General features: G+C 42.9%; 3 non-coding genes across 3 annotated transcripts; all 3 read right to left on the bottom strand.

The window, feature by feature from the left end:
* Positions 1 to 14,734: 14,734 nt before the first annotated feature.
* Positions 14,735 to 14,897, bottom strand: LOC134952882 (U1 spliceosomal RNA). Its single transcript, XR_010185263.1, has one exon. It is a non-coding gene; the product is annotated as a U1 spliceosomal RNA (small nuclear RNA).
* A 152-nt stretch (positions 14,898 to 15,049) lies between these two features.
* On the bottom strand, positions 15,050 to 15,213 carry LOC134950329 (U1 spliceosomal RNA). Its single transcript, XR_010183267.1, has one exon. It is a non-coding gene; the product is annotated as a U1 spliceosomal RNA (small nuclear RNA).
* A 2,610-nt stretch (positions 15,214 to 17,823) lies between these two features.
* LOC134953552 (U1 spliceosomal RNA) lies at positions 17,824 to 17,986 on the bottom strand. The gene has a single exon (XR_010185631.1). It is a non-coding gene; the product is annotated as a U1 spliceosomal RNA (small nuclear RNA).
* Between the last annotated feature and the right edge of the window lie 78 nt (positions 17,987 to 18,064).

Below are 18,064 nucleotides of genomic sequence, written 5' to 3'. Positions count from 1 at the left end.
GGTTATAACACATGTAACTGTGACAGGGAAGTTGAGCCCCTCTCAGCTCTGGTCCCCATAGCAGCTGCACTGCCTGCACCTATGGTAGCTACGCCCTTGGATTCCAGCTTCCATTAGAATGAGCATGACTGTCACATGTGACTCTGTATTAAAAACTGGCAGATCCCTGGAAACGATGATTGCATGCACAATTTCATTGCTCCTCTGTAGTTGGTTTTGTCTGAATTGTACTCACTAGTAAAGTGGTACCCAAACGCGGGCCTCAAGGCACCCTACAGTCCAGGTTTTAGGGATTTCCATATGTGGATTTCATTTATACAAGCACAAAATAAGTACTAAATACACACAGCATAATGAAAAAAAGTCATACAACCCTCTGTGGAGGGCCTCAGGGACTGTAAACCTTGAGGGCAAATGTCTGTGTGCCTATTGGACAGCACACGTTTACAATACTAACATTAAGTTTCACTGGAAAAATCTGTAAAATAACATTATGCAAAAATTAAACACAATATGTCCATGATTGAGAGGATTAATTCACAAATTATTTCTTCTTAAATGTAAGTAATCTAATTTTATAAATGTTTCAACACCGCTTTCATAGTCTAGGGGTGATATATTAGCAAACTGCCACAGCAAAGTCCAGTATTATTACTAAAAGCAAATATTAAGGGAAAATTTGATAGGAAGTTTACATTATATATCCTTTGATAACAACTGTAAGAAAAGTTTACTATTTCCAGATGGATAACATGGATTTATCATATATAAATTACAGTAGATGTAGAGATACAAATAATTATAAATCAATAACTGGCAATTAATGTGCTATAAATAATATTAACCATACATATGTATACATATGTAAATATCCATGGGTAGCACAGATTAAAGTCTATTTAACCACTATTACAAATGACAGGAATTGTTACAGCAATGCTGTTTCTGATGGCACTCAGTGGGACGCAGTATCAATCCATTTTTTCTTGGAGTCATTTTAACTCTTATACAGTCCCAAGGCCTTGTATAACAAGGAGAAAAATTGTTATGCCCATTCAGATAAACCACTAATGCTGTATAAAATCTGAAAAGGTAGAATTAGAATACAACCCCTTTGAACTACATTTCATCCGCTATACCTTTCCAATGCCAGATTTATAGATAAGCCTGTTACTGTGACAATTGGTATTTTTTCAGGTCTTCCAATGCTAATACTGGTAGCAAATTCAAATGGGTCTATCAACATGTAATATCCCAGAAGACTAAATCACAGCGGTGTGTGGGAGCTGTAGATACCACTGCCCTGTGTAGAAACAAATATGACATTTTACACCTAATGTGCCATTCCTCTGCATTGAGTATCTGTAACCAGTGCCTCTCTGGGTATAAAATACATAATTCTTCCTCTAAGTTACTGCACAACATGATCCATTCCATATTAGTTGTATGCTGGCTTGTAAAGAATATTGGTATAGAGTAGTAATATACCATATTGGGATAATGTAAATGGAGACTTTATCAATCTTCCTCTAAGTTGCACCATCTAAGGGTTAATTTTGCACAAAGGTGTGGTGTTGTATCTAAGCTCTTATCTAAAACAACACATGTCGTGTAAGAGACTTTTGTGATCGCCCTATGACTTGGAGAAAAAAAACCTATTTATGTATTATGTTTATTTTAATGTACTGTATATTTTTAAATCTTTTTTTGAATGCAACAAATATCCTTTGAAAAACTTATGATGCCAATGGAACTCAAAGCTTTAAAATGAAGATACCTAATGATTATCATATCGTGTGCTCTGCAACTCCTGCACTAGTGATGGTGTGGACCGCATGAATGGACGCATATACTTCCTGTTTAAGTCTTTAGAATACAGTGTAAGAATGGGCACATTACTTTCTGTTTGGAGCACTTGGAACGCTTACTGGAATACTTGCAGTACTGGTTTGGCGGCCATGTTACTTCTGGTTTTCTGAAAACTCCACATATATTTTAGATAATTAGCAGAGTTGTTTACACATCACGTTTACTACCGGCACCAGCTCCCTTGGATCAGAAGTATTTGTCATTTTTGCTGACTGTAGGATTTTCCAGCTGCACCTAATTTGATTGGGGCATTGTAGGTTTGAAGTGCTCATTGCCATCTTTACATCAAGTAGAAATCTTACACAAAAAGGGGGGTAACTTGCTGTATGGTGGCTTATTATATTATGTTTTAAATGGATTTAATACATGTGAGTAGGTTTCCGTATACTTGGTCACACGGTGTTGTCCTGTTGCATGTGCTTTGGTCTTTTTTACGTATCCTTAAAGAGAACTGCAAAATATGATTTGTTCCTGAATTAAGTGGAATTATACTAATTGTTTTTGCAGCATTTAAAGATGCAAAAGTGAAATCTTTTGTTTTTACAACTTAGCTGCTCCTTGTTCACTGTTCTGCTATTTTCTAATACAAGAATATTGTACTATATTTATAAAATAGACTCCACTCAAAAAAGTTAAACATGTTACAATGAACAGACAACTGAGAAAAGTTCACCTATTTCTGGCAATTCAACATCTACAAAAATGGAAGCACCAAACCTACATACTGTTTATTTTTACATTTTACTATTTCTGAATGGAGCCTAATTTTTTACTTTAGAATTTTTTTTAGTATTTTTTTATATCATATGTACTGTAACAAAAATATATCAATGATTATCCATATGCTACATCAAAGCAGCAACATGTTAGAAACTGTGGATTTCTTGCTGTGGATACATTAATGTTCATGTACATTCACTGAACACTTTCTAACACAATCTACACTCAATAACACCACACATTTTACATAAAAACATGCATCCATTCCAAATACACAGCCTTCTGAAATTCATACCTCAAAGAGCTTTTCAGCAGATTGAACCATCTCTACTTCATACTGTATCACCACTGCCTGCTTCCTGTCCTGTCATGTCCAGCCTCACAATAACACTGTTCTCCCTTCCTGTTTAGTTACTGTGGCACCAAATATATAATAGCAGTGCTGGCATAAGAAAAATGTAATATAATATATGTGTAAATAATTTATTTGATTTGCTTCTTGTGATGAATAACAAGGAGGCTTCTTTAATATATCATAAACCTTTAATAAACTTGTATTGTTGATGTAACAAAAATGCAAATATACTTTTTTTATTACGAAAATGCACATACTGTATTAACCACCAGTGAACAAGATGTCATACTACTACTAGAGTTGCAGTATACAATTAGTGAACAGTACTTGCAGCAATCTGTGAAAGATCATTTTGCAGAGCATGTTCAGAAAATGAAAAGAGGATACAATAAGTACAATGTACACTTACATTTCAAGGAAAGATATGAATGTGATATTAAACAGTTGTTATCACTTTGTAGAATAGAGATGTCCTGTAACAGAATTGTAAGTAAAGTCTTATCTGGCACAGTACATGTCTTGTAAGGGTCTTTCATTAGAGCAACCCACCAGCAATTACTTGGTGGGAAAAAAAGGTATTTTAAACACTGAGTTAAAATAAAATACAACCTTTATTTAAATTGGTTAAAATTACGGAATCAGTGAATTTTCTTTTGATTTGCTTCTTGTGATGGATAACAAGGCTTCTTTAATATATAATTAACATTTAATAAACTTACCTTATTGATGTAACAAAAATGCACATATTTAAAAAAAAATTCTACGACTTAAGCACAAATATGCTGTTTCTACATATGTTTGCAAAAATAACGCAAATATTTTTTTAAAATAATACATGTATATACATGTCTGAGCATGTCCAGCATGAATAAAGTATATATATTTTTGAAATGATGGTTAGATCATACACCCCATTTTCTGTGAGATATTTAGATCAGTGACTGTATGAAGAAAAAAAAATACGTCCTCCAGCAATGACTCATTTTAAAAATCATTTTAAAATGCAAAATTATATCATGATCGAATCAGCACGTTTATTTTATAAATCAATTGGTAATAATATACAACGCTCCATCATCAGTGATAAATCAATTGGGAATAGTATACACTTATACATCAGAATGATTATAAACAAGCCATATTTGCAGTATACCTCATGATAACGGTCCTATGAGCCAAAACATTGATTCATATACAATATATACTATTGTTCCTAAAATATCAAGGGCGAAGTCAAAAAGATGAAGCACCAGCATATTATAAATAGACATGTAAAACATTGTATTTTTATTATTAGCATCAGCACTCTGATCAAAAAAAAAATGTGTACTGTGTTTTGCTGAGTATTTGTAATATGCAATTTTTTTTTTTTTAAAGTTAGCAATTTCTTATCTAATTACACAAGTCATGTTGGGTGCTGGTAGCCCTCATTATTAGCATTTATCTTAAACAACAGGCCACTCATCATCCCCCCTCCGGACTTTCAGCGTGTAAGAGGATCCCAGAACCACAGTGAATGTATGAAGAAAAAAATACTTTAAACACACAATGATTTCTTCATATAATATTATTAATATTAAGAGTTAATACTTATTTTATAAATCATTTTGAAATAATATACATCGTTGCATCATCAGTGATAATACACAATGTATAAAAAGCGCTTATAACTGATTTTGTAGGCTTATTTCATATAAAATACCAGCAGAAGGGAATGAAAAGTGGGCGTATCAGGAGGCGTGGTTAGGGGCGTGGTTAAGGGTGTATCTGGGCGGGGTTAGGGGAGGATCTGGGTGTGGTTTGCATAATTAGAGGCGTTCCCACCTGTCAAAAATGAGTTTGACGGAAAGTGGTTCACTATACTACTCCTGACCTTGGGTACGCTTTACCTTGAGGATGAAAGGGCCAAGGGAAAGTACTTTTAGCCTTCTGCGTGGTAGGAGTCATACTAGGTAGGCAAGCTGTTTTAGCAGTAGACAGATCAGCTACAATCTTATTGAGGTCTTCTCCAAAGAGAGTGTCTCCCTTGAAAGGAAGCACCTCCAGGGTTTTCTTGGAATCCATATCCACCGACCAGGATCTCAACCAGCTGTATAAAGTATTACCTTGGAACTGGCTCTCCACTCCCCATTATCTGGTTATCATGGCTTCCTCCGCCAGTGTCCAGACTCGCTTGCTGAAGCTCGGCCACTTCTTCCTAGCAGCAGGCTCCTGGATCACTGGGCAGCAGAGGTGCTTGGGAGCCAGAAGGGGGCGGAGCAATCAGGCAGGCAGTTGCAGTGCTGCCCAGCTATCTGTGGTGTGAGAAGAAGCAGGGGCACCCCACCGCTTGCAGTGCTGCAGCTAGCGGTGGTGGCAGCGGCGAGGCTGCTGGGCTGGGTCTTGAAAAAGGTGGAAAGAAGGGTGTTACGGCATGGAATGTACAAACTGCGAGACCCTGCTGGTAGCGCCTTTGTCTATTTAGTAGGAAGGGCACGTAACAGCCGGAGGGCAATGGAGGAAGCCCCTTTAGGGCTGGAGCCCGGCGGCAACTGACTCCGTTGTCTCTGGCAGTTCCGCCCCTGGACTAGAGGAATGGTCAAGAACATGGCAACATTTAATGCCAAAAAATGCAAAATCATACACGTCTCAAAAATACAAAGGCTAACTATAATATTAAGGGCATTATAATGGCAAGAGGAAAGCTATCTAAGTATTACTATTTCAGGTGAGCAATGTAACAAAGCAATAGGAAAGGCAAGTCAGATGCTTGTTTGCATAGGTAAAGAACCAGTAGCAGAAAAAAGTAATACAGGTTGAGTATCCCATATCCAAATATTCCGAAATACGGAATATTCCGAAATACGGACTTTTTTGAGTGAGACTGAGATAGTGAAACCTTTGTTTTTTGATGGCTCAGTGTACACAAACTTTGTTTAATACTCAAAGTTATTAAAAATATTGTATTAAATGAACTTCAGACTGTGTGTATAAGGTGTATATGACACATAAATGAATTCTGTGAATGTACACACACTTTGTTTAATGCACAAAGATATAAAAAATATTGGCAAAAATGACCTTCAGGCTGTGTGTATATGGTATATATGAAACATAAATGCATTCTGTGCTTAGATTTAGGTCCCATCACCATAATATCTCGTTATGGTATGCAATTATTCCAAAATACAGAAAAATCCGATATCCAAAATTCCTCTGGTCCCAAGCATTTTGGATAAGGGATACTCAACCTGTAATGCCACTGTATAGGTCCTTGGTACAGCCACATTTAGAATCCTGTGTTCAGTTCCAGAAGCCATATCTCAAGCGCCTTGAGTCCTGTTGGAGAAAGAGCACTATATAAATAAATAGTATCAAAATTTGTTTCACGGCACCCCTAGGCCAAAGTTTTTTTTATTGAGAAATTCAGAAAAAAATATAAAATTAAGTAAATTGTGTTTATAGCATGTCATCCTCAGGTTCAGTTATGTTGTGAGGGAATGGTTTTGCCAATTTAATAAAGTATAAATAATTTTAATTGGTCCTGGACCACCAAACTTTGCTACCAGTGCAAGAACCCCAGTTTGGAAACTACTGCCATAAAATAAACCTTTTTTGTTTTTTTTAAACTACATGTAATACACCTTAGATCTCAGTTCCTAAAAGGTTTTAAACCCTTGCATACAGTAAACTACACATATTTAAAAATCCTACACCGGGCACAAGTGCTCACGGGCCAATTTCATGGCAGTCTCGGATAGGAGGGCATTGTGGATTCATCAAGGGAATGCTAATGCTGACTCCAAGAAGCCTCTTCAAGATCGCAGGAGCAGAGTCCTCTGCTTCTGCCAAATCCACTGCATGACGCTGGGGCTCTCTTGCAGGAGCCCACACCAGTGGGGGGCACCAGGGGTGGAACTACTGGCAGGGCAGGCAGTGCATTGCACTGGGGCCCCGCCGCACTCAAGGGCCCACAGCCGCCGGCATTACAATGAGTCACAATGACTCATTGTATCATGCCGCAGCCGCACACCAGCGCTCCCGTCGGGTCTGCGTCCTGAGACTCCCGCCGCCCGTCGTAACGAACAGATCAGGCCAGGGCACTACGGTCAGCAGCCGCAGCACCAGACAGGCTGCCGCCTCTGTAACACACGAAGAGGGAGGAGGGTCGCTTGGAGATGAGAGGAGCAGCGGCACGGGGGGGAGGAGGAGGAGGAGGGAGGTGAAGGAAGGAGCCGCAGCAGCGCTTTGTTACTGGTGGAGGCGCTGCTGCTGCTGCCCCTCTGCTTCACTATAGGCTGTCTTCCGAGAACAGCCTATAGTGAAGCAGAGGGGCAGCAGCAGCAGCGCCTCCACCAATAACACAGCGCTGCTGCGGCTCCCTCCTCCACCTCCCTCCTCCTCCTTCTCTACTGCCCGGGAATCGTCAAGCTGCACGAGGAGCCTGAGCCAGCGGAGAGGGTAAGTATAATTCTTCTTTCTTTCTTTCTTTCTTTCTTTCTTTCTTTCTTTCTTTCTTTCTTTCTTTCTTTCTTTCTTTCGTCTCTTTCTTTCTTTGTTGGGACTGCCTGCCGCTATGTGTAAAAAGGGGGAATCTGCCGGCCGCTATGTGTAAAAAGGGGGAATCTGCCTGCCGCTATGTGTATAAAGGGGGAATCTGCCTGCCGCTATGTGTAAAAAGGGGGAATCTGCCTGCAGCTATGTGTAAAAGGGGGGAATCTGCCTGCAGCTATGTGTTAAAAGGGGGAATCTGCCTGCAGCTATGTGTAAAAAGGGGGACTGCCTGCCGCAATGTGTAAAAAGGGGGAATCTGCCTGCCGCTATGTGTAAAAAGGGGGAATCTGCCTGCAGCTATGTGTAAAAAGGGGGACTGCCTGCCGCAATGTGTAAAAAGGGGGAATCTGCCTGCCGCAATGTGTAAAAAGGGGGAAGCTGCTTGCCGCAATGTGTAAAAAGGGGGAATCTGCTTGCCGCAATGTGTAACAAGGGGGAATCTGCCTGCCGTAATGTGTAACAAGGGGGATGCTGTCTGCCGTAATGTGTAACAAGGGCACGCTGTCTGCCATAATGTGTAACAAGGGCAAGCTGTCTGCTGTAATGTGTAACAAGGGCAAGCTGTCTGCTGTAATGTGTAAAAAGTGTACGATGTCTGCCATTATGTGTAACAAGGGCAGGCTGACTGCTGTTATGTGAAAAAAGTGTACGCTGTCTGCCGCTATGTTTAACAAGGGCAGGCTGTCTGCCGTTATGTGTAAAAAGTGTACGCTGTCTGCCGCTATGTTTAACAAGGGCAGGCTGTCTGCCGTTATGTGAAAAAAATGTACGCTGTCTGCCGCTATGTGTAACAAGGGCACGCTGTCTGCCGTTGTGTAAAAAAGGGGGATGCTGTCTGCCGTAATGTGTAAAAAGGGGACGCTGTCTGCTGTAATGTGTAAAAAGAGGACGCTGTCTGCTGTAATGTGTAAAAAGAGGAATCTGTCCGCCGTAAGGTGTAAAAGGGTCTCTAGAAAGGAAGGCTGCGCTTGAGAGGAAATGAGCAATATCCACTAAATGTACTCAATTAATAACAATTTATTAAAAACATATATTTACTTAAAAAACTGTGATATTATGTGCAATTACATTATACCATATGCATGCTATGGAGTTGTAAATTTTACCCAGGTGTTATTCCGGACATGTATCATAAGACTCTGGAGGATCTGTTCCAAATATTGCCCAAAGACGGTTTATAACCAGTAATTTGCCACTATATAAGTCCCATTCAAATGGTACCAGAAGAGTCCTTTGTAAATTCCTTTGAAAAATCTGCAAGGCATATGCAGCGAAACGCGTCAGGTTATCTGGATACTGCATGCTTTGAGCACGACTATCTTCAACCGGATCTGAACCAGCCCACAACAATTTCCAGCTACCCAGAGGAACTCCAGAGAGGCACCATCCAAACACCGCATTGCATGAGGTACCCACAAACTTTGGGACATTTACATCTTTTAAAATCCTCTAGCGGTCCATGGAATTTACAAAGGACTCTTCTGGTACCATTTTTGCATGCAGGGGTGGGGCTCCAATGCCGTTTCTTGCACACACTGCTAAAATGTCTAGTTACGGCACTGTTGCTAGGTATCCACTTCCCTGAGCAGGCCCCCCTCACCAGATCCTCTCCAGGGGTGAGGGGGTGGACTTGGATGGGAAGGGATGGGGGGGGGGCCCAAGCCATTTTGTCGCACATGGGCCCACTGCTCGCTAGTTCTGCCACTGGGGGGCACGTCTAAAACTCTTCAGTCAGTTCTGGATTCATTCGGACCTGGACTCGTGGGTTTTACAAATAGTGTCCCAAGGGTACAAACTGGGGTTTCAAGAAGTTCCCCCTCACTGATTGTTCAAATCAGCCTTAGTCAGCAGGGAGAAGGTTTTTATTCAAGCCTCTTAGTGGTCCCGAAGCCGGACGGCTCAGTCAGACCAATCTTAAATCTGAAATCCCTTAATTTCTACCTAAAGAAATTCAATTTCAAGATGGAATCTCTCAGGGTAGTGATCTGCAGTCCGGGGGATAAAGGAGATTTCCTGGTTTTGGTAGACATAAAGGATGCCTACTTACATGTTCCCATTTAGCCACTGCATCAAGCTACCTGAGGTTTGCAATTCAGGATTGTCATTACCAATTTCAGACGTTGCCGTTTGGTCTGTCCACGGCTCCGAGGATTTTCACCAGGGTGATGGCGGAAATGATGGTTCTCCTTCGCAAGCAAGGAGTCACAATTATCCCGTACTTGGATGATCTCCTGATAAAGGCGAGATCCAGGTACCAGTTGGTGCAAAACATCTACTCTCCCTGACAGTTCTTTAACAACATGGTTGGCTCCTAAACTTGCCAAAATCGCAGTTGGTCCTAATGACGCGGTTGTTGTTTTTGGGAGTGATACTGGACACAGAAGAGGTTTTCTTCTAGTGGAATGGCTCTGGAGATCCAGAGTCTGGTCAAACAAATTCTGAAACCAGCAAGAGTGTTAATCCATCAATGCATTCGGTTGCTGGGGAAGATGGTTGCGGCCTACGAGGCCATTCAGTTTGGCAGGCTCCATGCCAGAGTGTTCCAGTGGGACCTGTTGGACAAGTGGTCCGGATCCCACCTACACATGCACCGGAGGATAATCCTGTCTTCCAAGACCAGAATCTCACTCCATTGGTGGCTGCACAGTTCTCACCACCTAGAGGGGCGATGGTTTGGGATCCAGGACGGGATCCTAGGGACCACGGATGCAACCCTCCGAGGCTGGGGAGCAGTCACACAGGGGGAAAACATCCAAGGAAGATGGTCAAGTCAGGAAAGTTGTCTCCACATAAATGTTCTGGAGTTAAGGGCCATTTAATAACTGCAGACACAGTACGCACTGGGACGGGTGCCCAGCATCCTCTACGGAATAAGAGAAAAGGATTTACCTGTAGGTATTAAAATCATATTTTCTCTAAAGTCCTAGAGGATGCTGGGGACTCCGTAAGGACCATGGGGATAGACTGGCTCCACAGTAGACATGGGCACTTTAAGAAAGACTTTAGTTCTGGGTGTGCACTGGCTCCTCCCTCTATGCCCCTCCTCCAGACCTCAGTTTGATACTGTGCCCAGTGGAGACTGGGTGCTTTTCAGGAGCTCTCCTGAGCTTTCTGACAGAAAGTATTTTGTTAGGTTTTTAATTTTCAGGGAGCACTGCTGGCAACAGACTCCCTCATCGAGGGACTGAGGGGAGAGAAGCAGCCCTACTCTCTGAGTTGCAAGGTCCTGCTTCTTAGGCTACTGGACACCATTAGCTCCAGAGGGATTGGTACGCAGGATCTCACCCTCGCCGTCCGTCCCAGAGCCGCGCCTCCGTCCCCCTCGCAGAGCCGGAAGATAGAAGCCGGGTGAGTATGAGAAGAAAAGAAGACTTCAGAGGCGGCAGAAGACTTCATGATCTTCACTGAGGTAACGCACAGCACTGCAGCTGTGTGCCTTTGCTCCCATACACCTCACATACTCCGGTCACTGTAAGGGTGCAGGGCGCAGGGGGGGCGCCCTGGGCAGCAATATAAACCTCTTTCGCAAAAATATAACATATATACAGCTGGGCACTGTATATATGTATGAGCCCCCACCAATTTTACAGTTTAAGCGGGACAGAAGCCCGCCTCCGAGGGGGCGGGGCTTCTCCCTCAGCACTCACCAGCGCCATTTTTTCTCCACAGCACCGCTGAGAGGAAGCTCCCCGGACTCTACCCTGCTTATACCACGTTAGACAAGAGGGTTGAAAAGAGGGGGGGGGGCACATAATTCGCAAATTACATACAGCAGCACTACTGGGCAAACATTAAGTTACTGTTTTATTCCTGGGTTATATAGCGCTGGGGTGTGTGCTGGCATACTCCCTCTCTGTCTCTCCAAAGGGCCTTGTGGGGAAACTGTCTTCAGAAAAAGCATTCCCTGTGTGTGTGGTGTGTCGGTACACGTGTGTCGACATGTCTGAGGAAGAAGGCTATATTAGAGAGGAGCGGGAGCAAATGAATATGGTGTCTCCGCCGACAGCTGATTGGATGGATATGTGGAATGTTTTAAATGCTAGTGTAAACTCATTGCACAAAAGATTAGACAAGGCAGAAGCTTTGGGACAGTCAGGGTCTCAACCCATGCCTGATCCTATGTTGCAGGGACTGTCAGAGTCTCATAAGCGCCCACTATCCCAGTTTGTTGACACAGATACCGACACGGATTCTGACTCCAGTGTCGATTACGATGATGCAAAGTTACAGCCAAAATTGGCAAAATCCATTCGATTTATGATTATGGTAATAAAAAATGTTTTGCACATCACAGAGTAACCCCCTGTCGCTGACAAGAGGGTACATATGTACAAGGGAAAGAAGCCTGAGGTAACCTTTCCCCCCTCACACGAGCTGAACGAGTTATGTGAAAAAGCTTGGAAATCTCCAGATAAAAGACTGCAGATTTCCAAAAGGATTCTTATGGCGTATCCTTTCCCATCAACGGATAGGTTACGATGGGAATCCTCCCCTAGGGTGGACAAAGCATTAACACGCTTATCCAAGAAGGTAGCCCTCCCGTCCCAGGATACGGCTACCCTCAAAGAGTGTGCTGACCGCAAACAGGAGATTACCCTGAAGTCCATTTATACACATTCAGGTACCTTACTCAGACCGGCAATTGCGTCGACCTGGGTGTGTAGTGCTGTAGCGGCATGGACAAATGCCTTATCTGAGGGGATGGATAGCCTAGACAAGGATACTATTTTATTGACCCTGGGGCATATAAGAGATGCTGTCCTATATATGTGTGTATGCAAACTACCGGTGGTGCTGCAGGGCCCACACCCTTTTACTTGTCTTGTAGAGCCCAGCTGCTGCAAGAAATCAGCTTGAATGCTTCAGGGGCTTGGGCATGGCCAACATGAGCCCCACACCGAAGGAGGGTGGGGGTGTTTAATGCAAACTTGGGGTTATCCAAGCGCCGCAAAAGACCGCCATGCCCCGCATGCCCCTTTTCTCTTTTCATATACAGATGAGGGTTCCAGCCAACTTTGGCCCACTGCTTGGATGACATCACCGAATGCAAATCCGTCTGCTGCAGACCTTCCCCCAGGAATGCTTGCAATAGTTGTTGCATATGGTTTAATGTCTGAGGGTGCTTCAGTATTAGGCAGCCTTCCGCCCTCCCATGTTCATCTGAAAAGATGTGGTCTCCCTGCAGTTGTTGTCCCCAGACGAGAGTTCCCTTGTGCTTCCTCAGTTAAATCTCCTTAACTTGACGAGGGTGTGCCCGAGCAGCCGCCCTCCCCAGCCCTTTCCCAACACATACTTATCTTGCATATGAGATCTCTTGATCATGAAGATAGTTCTCACAGGTTGAGGTTCATCCTGGCCCCGCTCCCCGCTGGAGAGCGCTGATGGGGACAGCAGCGGGGCTTCAGCAGCAGGGTGAGTATGTGTGGCCAGAGACCTCCCTTCCCATGTGCAGGCCTGCAGAGTGTGCCGTGCAGGATGGGGCATGTGACACTCTCCCTCCCTGGGGCTCTTCCAGATGTAGCTCCTCAGCAGTATTTTTCCCGGGCTGCGCGGCGCTCTCCCCGACTGGCATCCGCCCTGGAACACTGCCTTCCTCAACGCAACATCAGCAGGGGGCCCGGGCCTCATCACCATCCCAGGTCTTTCTCATGTATGTATCATGTATGTGTGTGTGATATATGTATGAATCATATATGTTTGTGATAGATAGATATATATATATATATATATATATATCTATCTATCGTATGTGTGTGTATATATGTATCTATCATGTATGTATGTATGTATGTATCTATCTTGTATGTATGTGTTCTATCTATCTATCTATCGTGTGTGTGATATATGTATGTATCTATCATGTATGTGTTATATGTATGTATCACACCTTCCTCTATACATATACATACATACATACATACACACACCTATATCTGTACGTACACTGACATACACACACCAACATCTATACATAAACACGCTGACCCCTAAACGTACACCAACGTACCCACATGTGAATCTATACATACATGTGCTGACACCTGGACATACACTGATGTACCCACACCTAACATCTATACATACACATGCTAACAACTGGACGTATACAGACGTACCCACATTTGCATCCATGCATATATAGATGTAGGTGTGTGTACGTCAGTGTACGTCCAGGTGTCAACGCGTGTATGTATAGATGCAGGTGTGGGTACGTCTGTGTATGTCCAGGTGTCAGAATGTGTATGTATAGATGCAGGTGTGGGAACGTCAGTGTAGGTTCAGGTGTCAGCGCGTGTATATATAGATGCAGGTGCTTGTATGTCCAGATGTCAGTGCATGTATGTATAGATGCAAGTGTGGGTACGTCGGTGTATGTCCATTTGTCAGCGCGTGTATATATAGATGCAGGTGCTTGTATGTTGGTGTATGTCCAGGTGTCAGCATGTGTATGTATAGATGCAGGTGTGGGAATGTTGGTGTATGTCCAGGTGTCAGGGCGTGTATGTATGGATATTAGGTGTGGGTACATCAGTGTATGCCCAAGTGTTAGCGCATGTATGTATAGATGCATGGTATCTCCTATGCAAAATAAGTATGACTTGGGATAGAGCTGGGGAGGGCCGCTGCTCAGGCACATCTCTGTCAAGTAAAGGAGATTCAACTGAGGCAGCACAAGGGAACTCTCATCTGGGGACAACAACTGCAGGGAGAACACATATTTTCAGATGAACATGGGAGGGCAGAAGGCTGCCTAATACTGAAGCACCCCCAAACAACAAACCAAATGCAACAACTAGTGCAAGCATTCCTGGGGGAAGGCCTGCAGCAGATGGATTTGCATATGGTGATGTCATCCAAGCAGTGGGTCAAAGTTGGCTTCAACCCTCGTCTGCATATGAAAAGAGAAAAGGGGCGTGCAGGGCATGGCGGCCTTTTGCGGCGCTTGGATGACCCCTAGTTCGCATTAAACACCTCCACCCTCCTTCGGTGTGGGGCTATGCCCCAGCCCCTGAAGCATTCAAGCTGATTTCTTGCAGCAGCTGGGCACTGTAACAGCTCCAGAGCTGCTTTGTAAGGCAAGTAAAAGGGTGTGGGCCCTGCAGCACTACCTGTAGTTTGCATTGTGCGTTGGAAGGCACAAAGTAAGCAGACGGGAGAAGTCAGGATAGTGCGCAAGGGCATAGAAGGGAGCAACTCAAGAAAAGAGAAGTGGAAACAGACAGCAAACTAGGCTGGAGAGAGACCTGAGACAAAGAGATCTGAATTATACGAGAGCCGACCAGGGGAAACACAAATTATGCAGTCAAGTGTCCAACATTTGGGGAAACCGCAGGAGCAGCACACCCAGAGTGCAATGGGTGAGCCTTGCCCTGGGAGAAGCACCTTCATGATCATAGTATCTCACCTGGCAGGTAAGTAGGAGTTGGGCTAGAGCTGGGGAGGGTCGCTGCTCGGGCACCCCCCTGTCAAGTGAAGGAGATCCAACTGAGGCAGCACATGGAAACTCTCGAAAGAAGAACAAGGCTAGAGGAAGATCTGAGACAAATAAATCTGACTTTTACCAGAGCTGACCAGAGGAAAGCACAAACACAGTCCCCCACTACCACAAATAATGCAGTCGAGTTTCCCACATTTGGGGAAATCACAGGGGTCAGCATACCCAGAATGCAATGAATGAACCTCACCCTGGGAGAACAATCTTCATGACCATGGTATCTCCTATGCAAAATAAGTATGATTTGGGATAGGGCTGGGGAGGGCCGCTGCTCAGGCACATCTCTGTCAAGAATTTATAAAGTCTATACATATATATAACCAAATGTCAATATATATATATAGAACCCAGCGCTCCTATCAAAACGTATCTATTTCACCAATTTGTTGCTTATTTAATCTTTATACATCTATTAATTTTCACCATATATTATAAAATGCTGCTCCCATAGGTAGTACTGTTCTACCAATAATAAACCAAATTTTAAAGATAATCACACTTGTTATCAAGGGAGCGCAAAAAATAAAATATACAAGCTCTTTTTAAAAAAAAAATATATATAGACAGAAGAAACCCACATTCAATAAAATACAATGGAGTCAACATATATAGGCACCACTATCCATATCTAAATGTAATCAGGATCTATTTCATATTGCCCTTGATGACAACGGAATGTTTATTAAAGTGTCCAAAAAATCCTCCTGGATACAGCTGTTGTAATTTAATCGTTACTTTCCAATTGTAATTGATACATTAAATTCCTTCTTGTGGATGAACAGCAACAGTTGTAACCAACGCCTCTTATTTACTGCAGTTAAAGTTCATATGTAACTCACGTGAGTAATGAAAGAAAACAGGGGGAGAGCGCTGTGATGGTTGGTGAAACACAGCGGTATGCTACGACCCCCGTTAACCGTGGCTGGATCTTATTGGCACTCGCGGTCGGGATATTTCTCCCTGCCGTGGGGTAGAGACCTCCTTTTGCTCGGTCTCAAATTGCTTTTTCCCCTTCACCGCTGTCTTTACATCAGACGTCCGCCGTGATGTAGCTCGTTCATGAACGGGCTTATATCTCAGCAATCAGAGTGTCCGGTAATCACTTTCTCCGCTGTTATCCAAGAGCGGTTTCGTCAGAGGATACATCAGCAGCCTAGCAGGCTCTTTTTAAAATACACCGGACCAATAGCATTACTAATTAGTTGATTGGATACATACATGTACTAATTGGATGCATACATGTAATGACCCACATATGGAACAACTTTCTAATTGCAATTGCACATATAAAGGCATTTCATAATATAAAAATAAGCAACATGGTGATTAAAAATAATAATAAAATAAGCAACAAGGTGGTTTAAAAAATAACAGAAAATATATAATCTATATACAGATTAACCTGTAATCTTTCAATCAATACCTCATATCTATAATCACATATACATAATTCAGAGACTCAGCACTAAGGATCCCCATTTACTTATATAAAACCTTTTAGGGTAACATAAATCCATGCCACTACTAAAGCAGTTCTTATGGCGCAGGGGAAACATCAAATGCACTCTATGCAGCTAGTCCCATGTTCGAATCCAACCCGCTCAGCTTAACATCCATATTATTTATTTACTTTTAATGGGATCATTCTATCAATTCATTTTTACCTTTAATTTTTGTTAATATTATTTCTATATTTCATTATTTTAACCCCTGGAATAATTACATTGCTGTTTAAACAACAAAAAGAAATGAAGAAAAAATAAATATTAAACAGACAATTTAAGGATTCGAAGATTTAAATATTTAAAGATTTTAAAATTTAAAACAGGGAGGGGGGGGGGGGGAGGGGGGCCTTTTGGGAGAAGGAGGGAAAAAAAATAGAAAAAATATATATATATATAGAACCAAGAGAAAGTGTAAAAAGAGGATGGAGGAAGAAATCTGATGTTCATCATTACTAGTGGATTTTACTAAAGAACTTTAAAGGAACACACACAACAGGATTATACAGTTTCATCCTAAGAGGAAAGCTGTTTCCAAAATAGCTACTTCTAATAATTTTGTTTATTTATTAAACATACAATAAATGGATATTCAATAAATAATATATTAGGTAAATCAATAGATAAAATCTTCAGAGACTGCCAATGTTGTTCAGTTCGATGCTCTCATTCAGACCATCAGGTGTAAGGGTACCCAAAGAAAAAATCCAAAATGCCTCCCTTGTCAAGTAAAGGAGATTCAACTGAGGCAGCACAAGGGAACTCTCATCTGGGGACAACAACTGCAGGGAGAACACATATTTTCAGATGAACATGGGAGGGCAGAAGGCTGCCTAATACTGAAGCACCCCCAAACAACAAACCAAATGCAACAACTAGTACAAGCATTCCTGGGGGAAGGCCTGCAGCAGATGGATTTGCATATGGTGATGTCATCCAAGCAGTGGGTCAAAGTTGGCTTCAACCCTCGTCTGCATATGAAGAGAGAAAAGGGGCGTGCAGGGCATGGCGGCCTTTTGCGGCGCTTGGATGACCCCTAGTTCGCATTAAACACCTCCACCCTACTTCGGTGTGGGGCTCATGTTGGCTATGCCCCAGCCCCTGAAGCATTCAAGCTGATTACTTGCAGCAGCTGGGCACTGTAATAGCTCCAGAGCTGCTCTGTAAGGCAACTAAAAGGGTGTGGGCCCTGCAGCACTACCTGTAGTTCGCATTGTGCGTTGGAAGGCACAAAGTAAGCAGACGGGAGAAGTCAAGATAGTGCGCAAGGGCATAGAAGGTAGTGGCTCAAGAAAAGAGAAGTGTAAACAGACAGCAAACTAGGCTGGAGAGAGACATGAGACAAAGAGATCTGAATTATACGAGAGCCGACCAGGGGAAACACAAATTATGCAGTCAAGTTTCCCACATTTGGGGATATCGCAGGAGCAGCACACCCAGAGTGCAATTGGTGAGCCTTGCCCTGGGAGAAGCACCTTCATGATCATAGTATCTCAAATGGCAGGTAAGTAGGAGTTGGGCTAGAGCTGGGGAGGGTCGCTGCTCGGGCACCCCCCTGTCAAGTGAAGGAGATCCAACTGAGGCAGCACA

This window comes from Pseudophryne corroboree, chromosome 8 (assembly GCF_028390025.1).
Source record: "Pseudophryne corroboree isolate aPseCor3 chromosome 8, aPseCor3.hap2, whole genome shotgun sequence".
NCBI classification, from domain to species: domain Eukaryota; kingdom Metazoa; phylum Chordata; class Amphibia; order Anura; family Myobatrachidae; genus Pseudophryne; species Pseudophryne corroboree.
The sequence above is the reverse complement of the archived record's forward strand: the minus strand, read 5'-3'. Positions and strand labels throughout refer to the sequence as shown.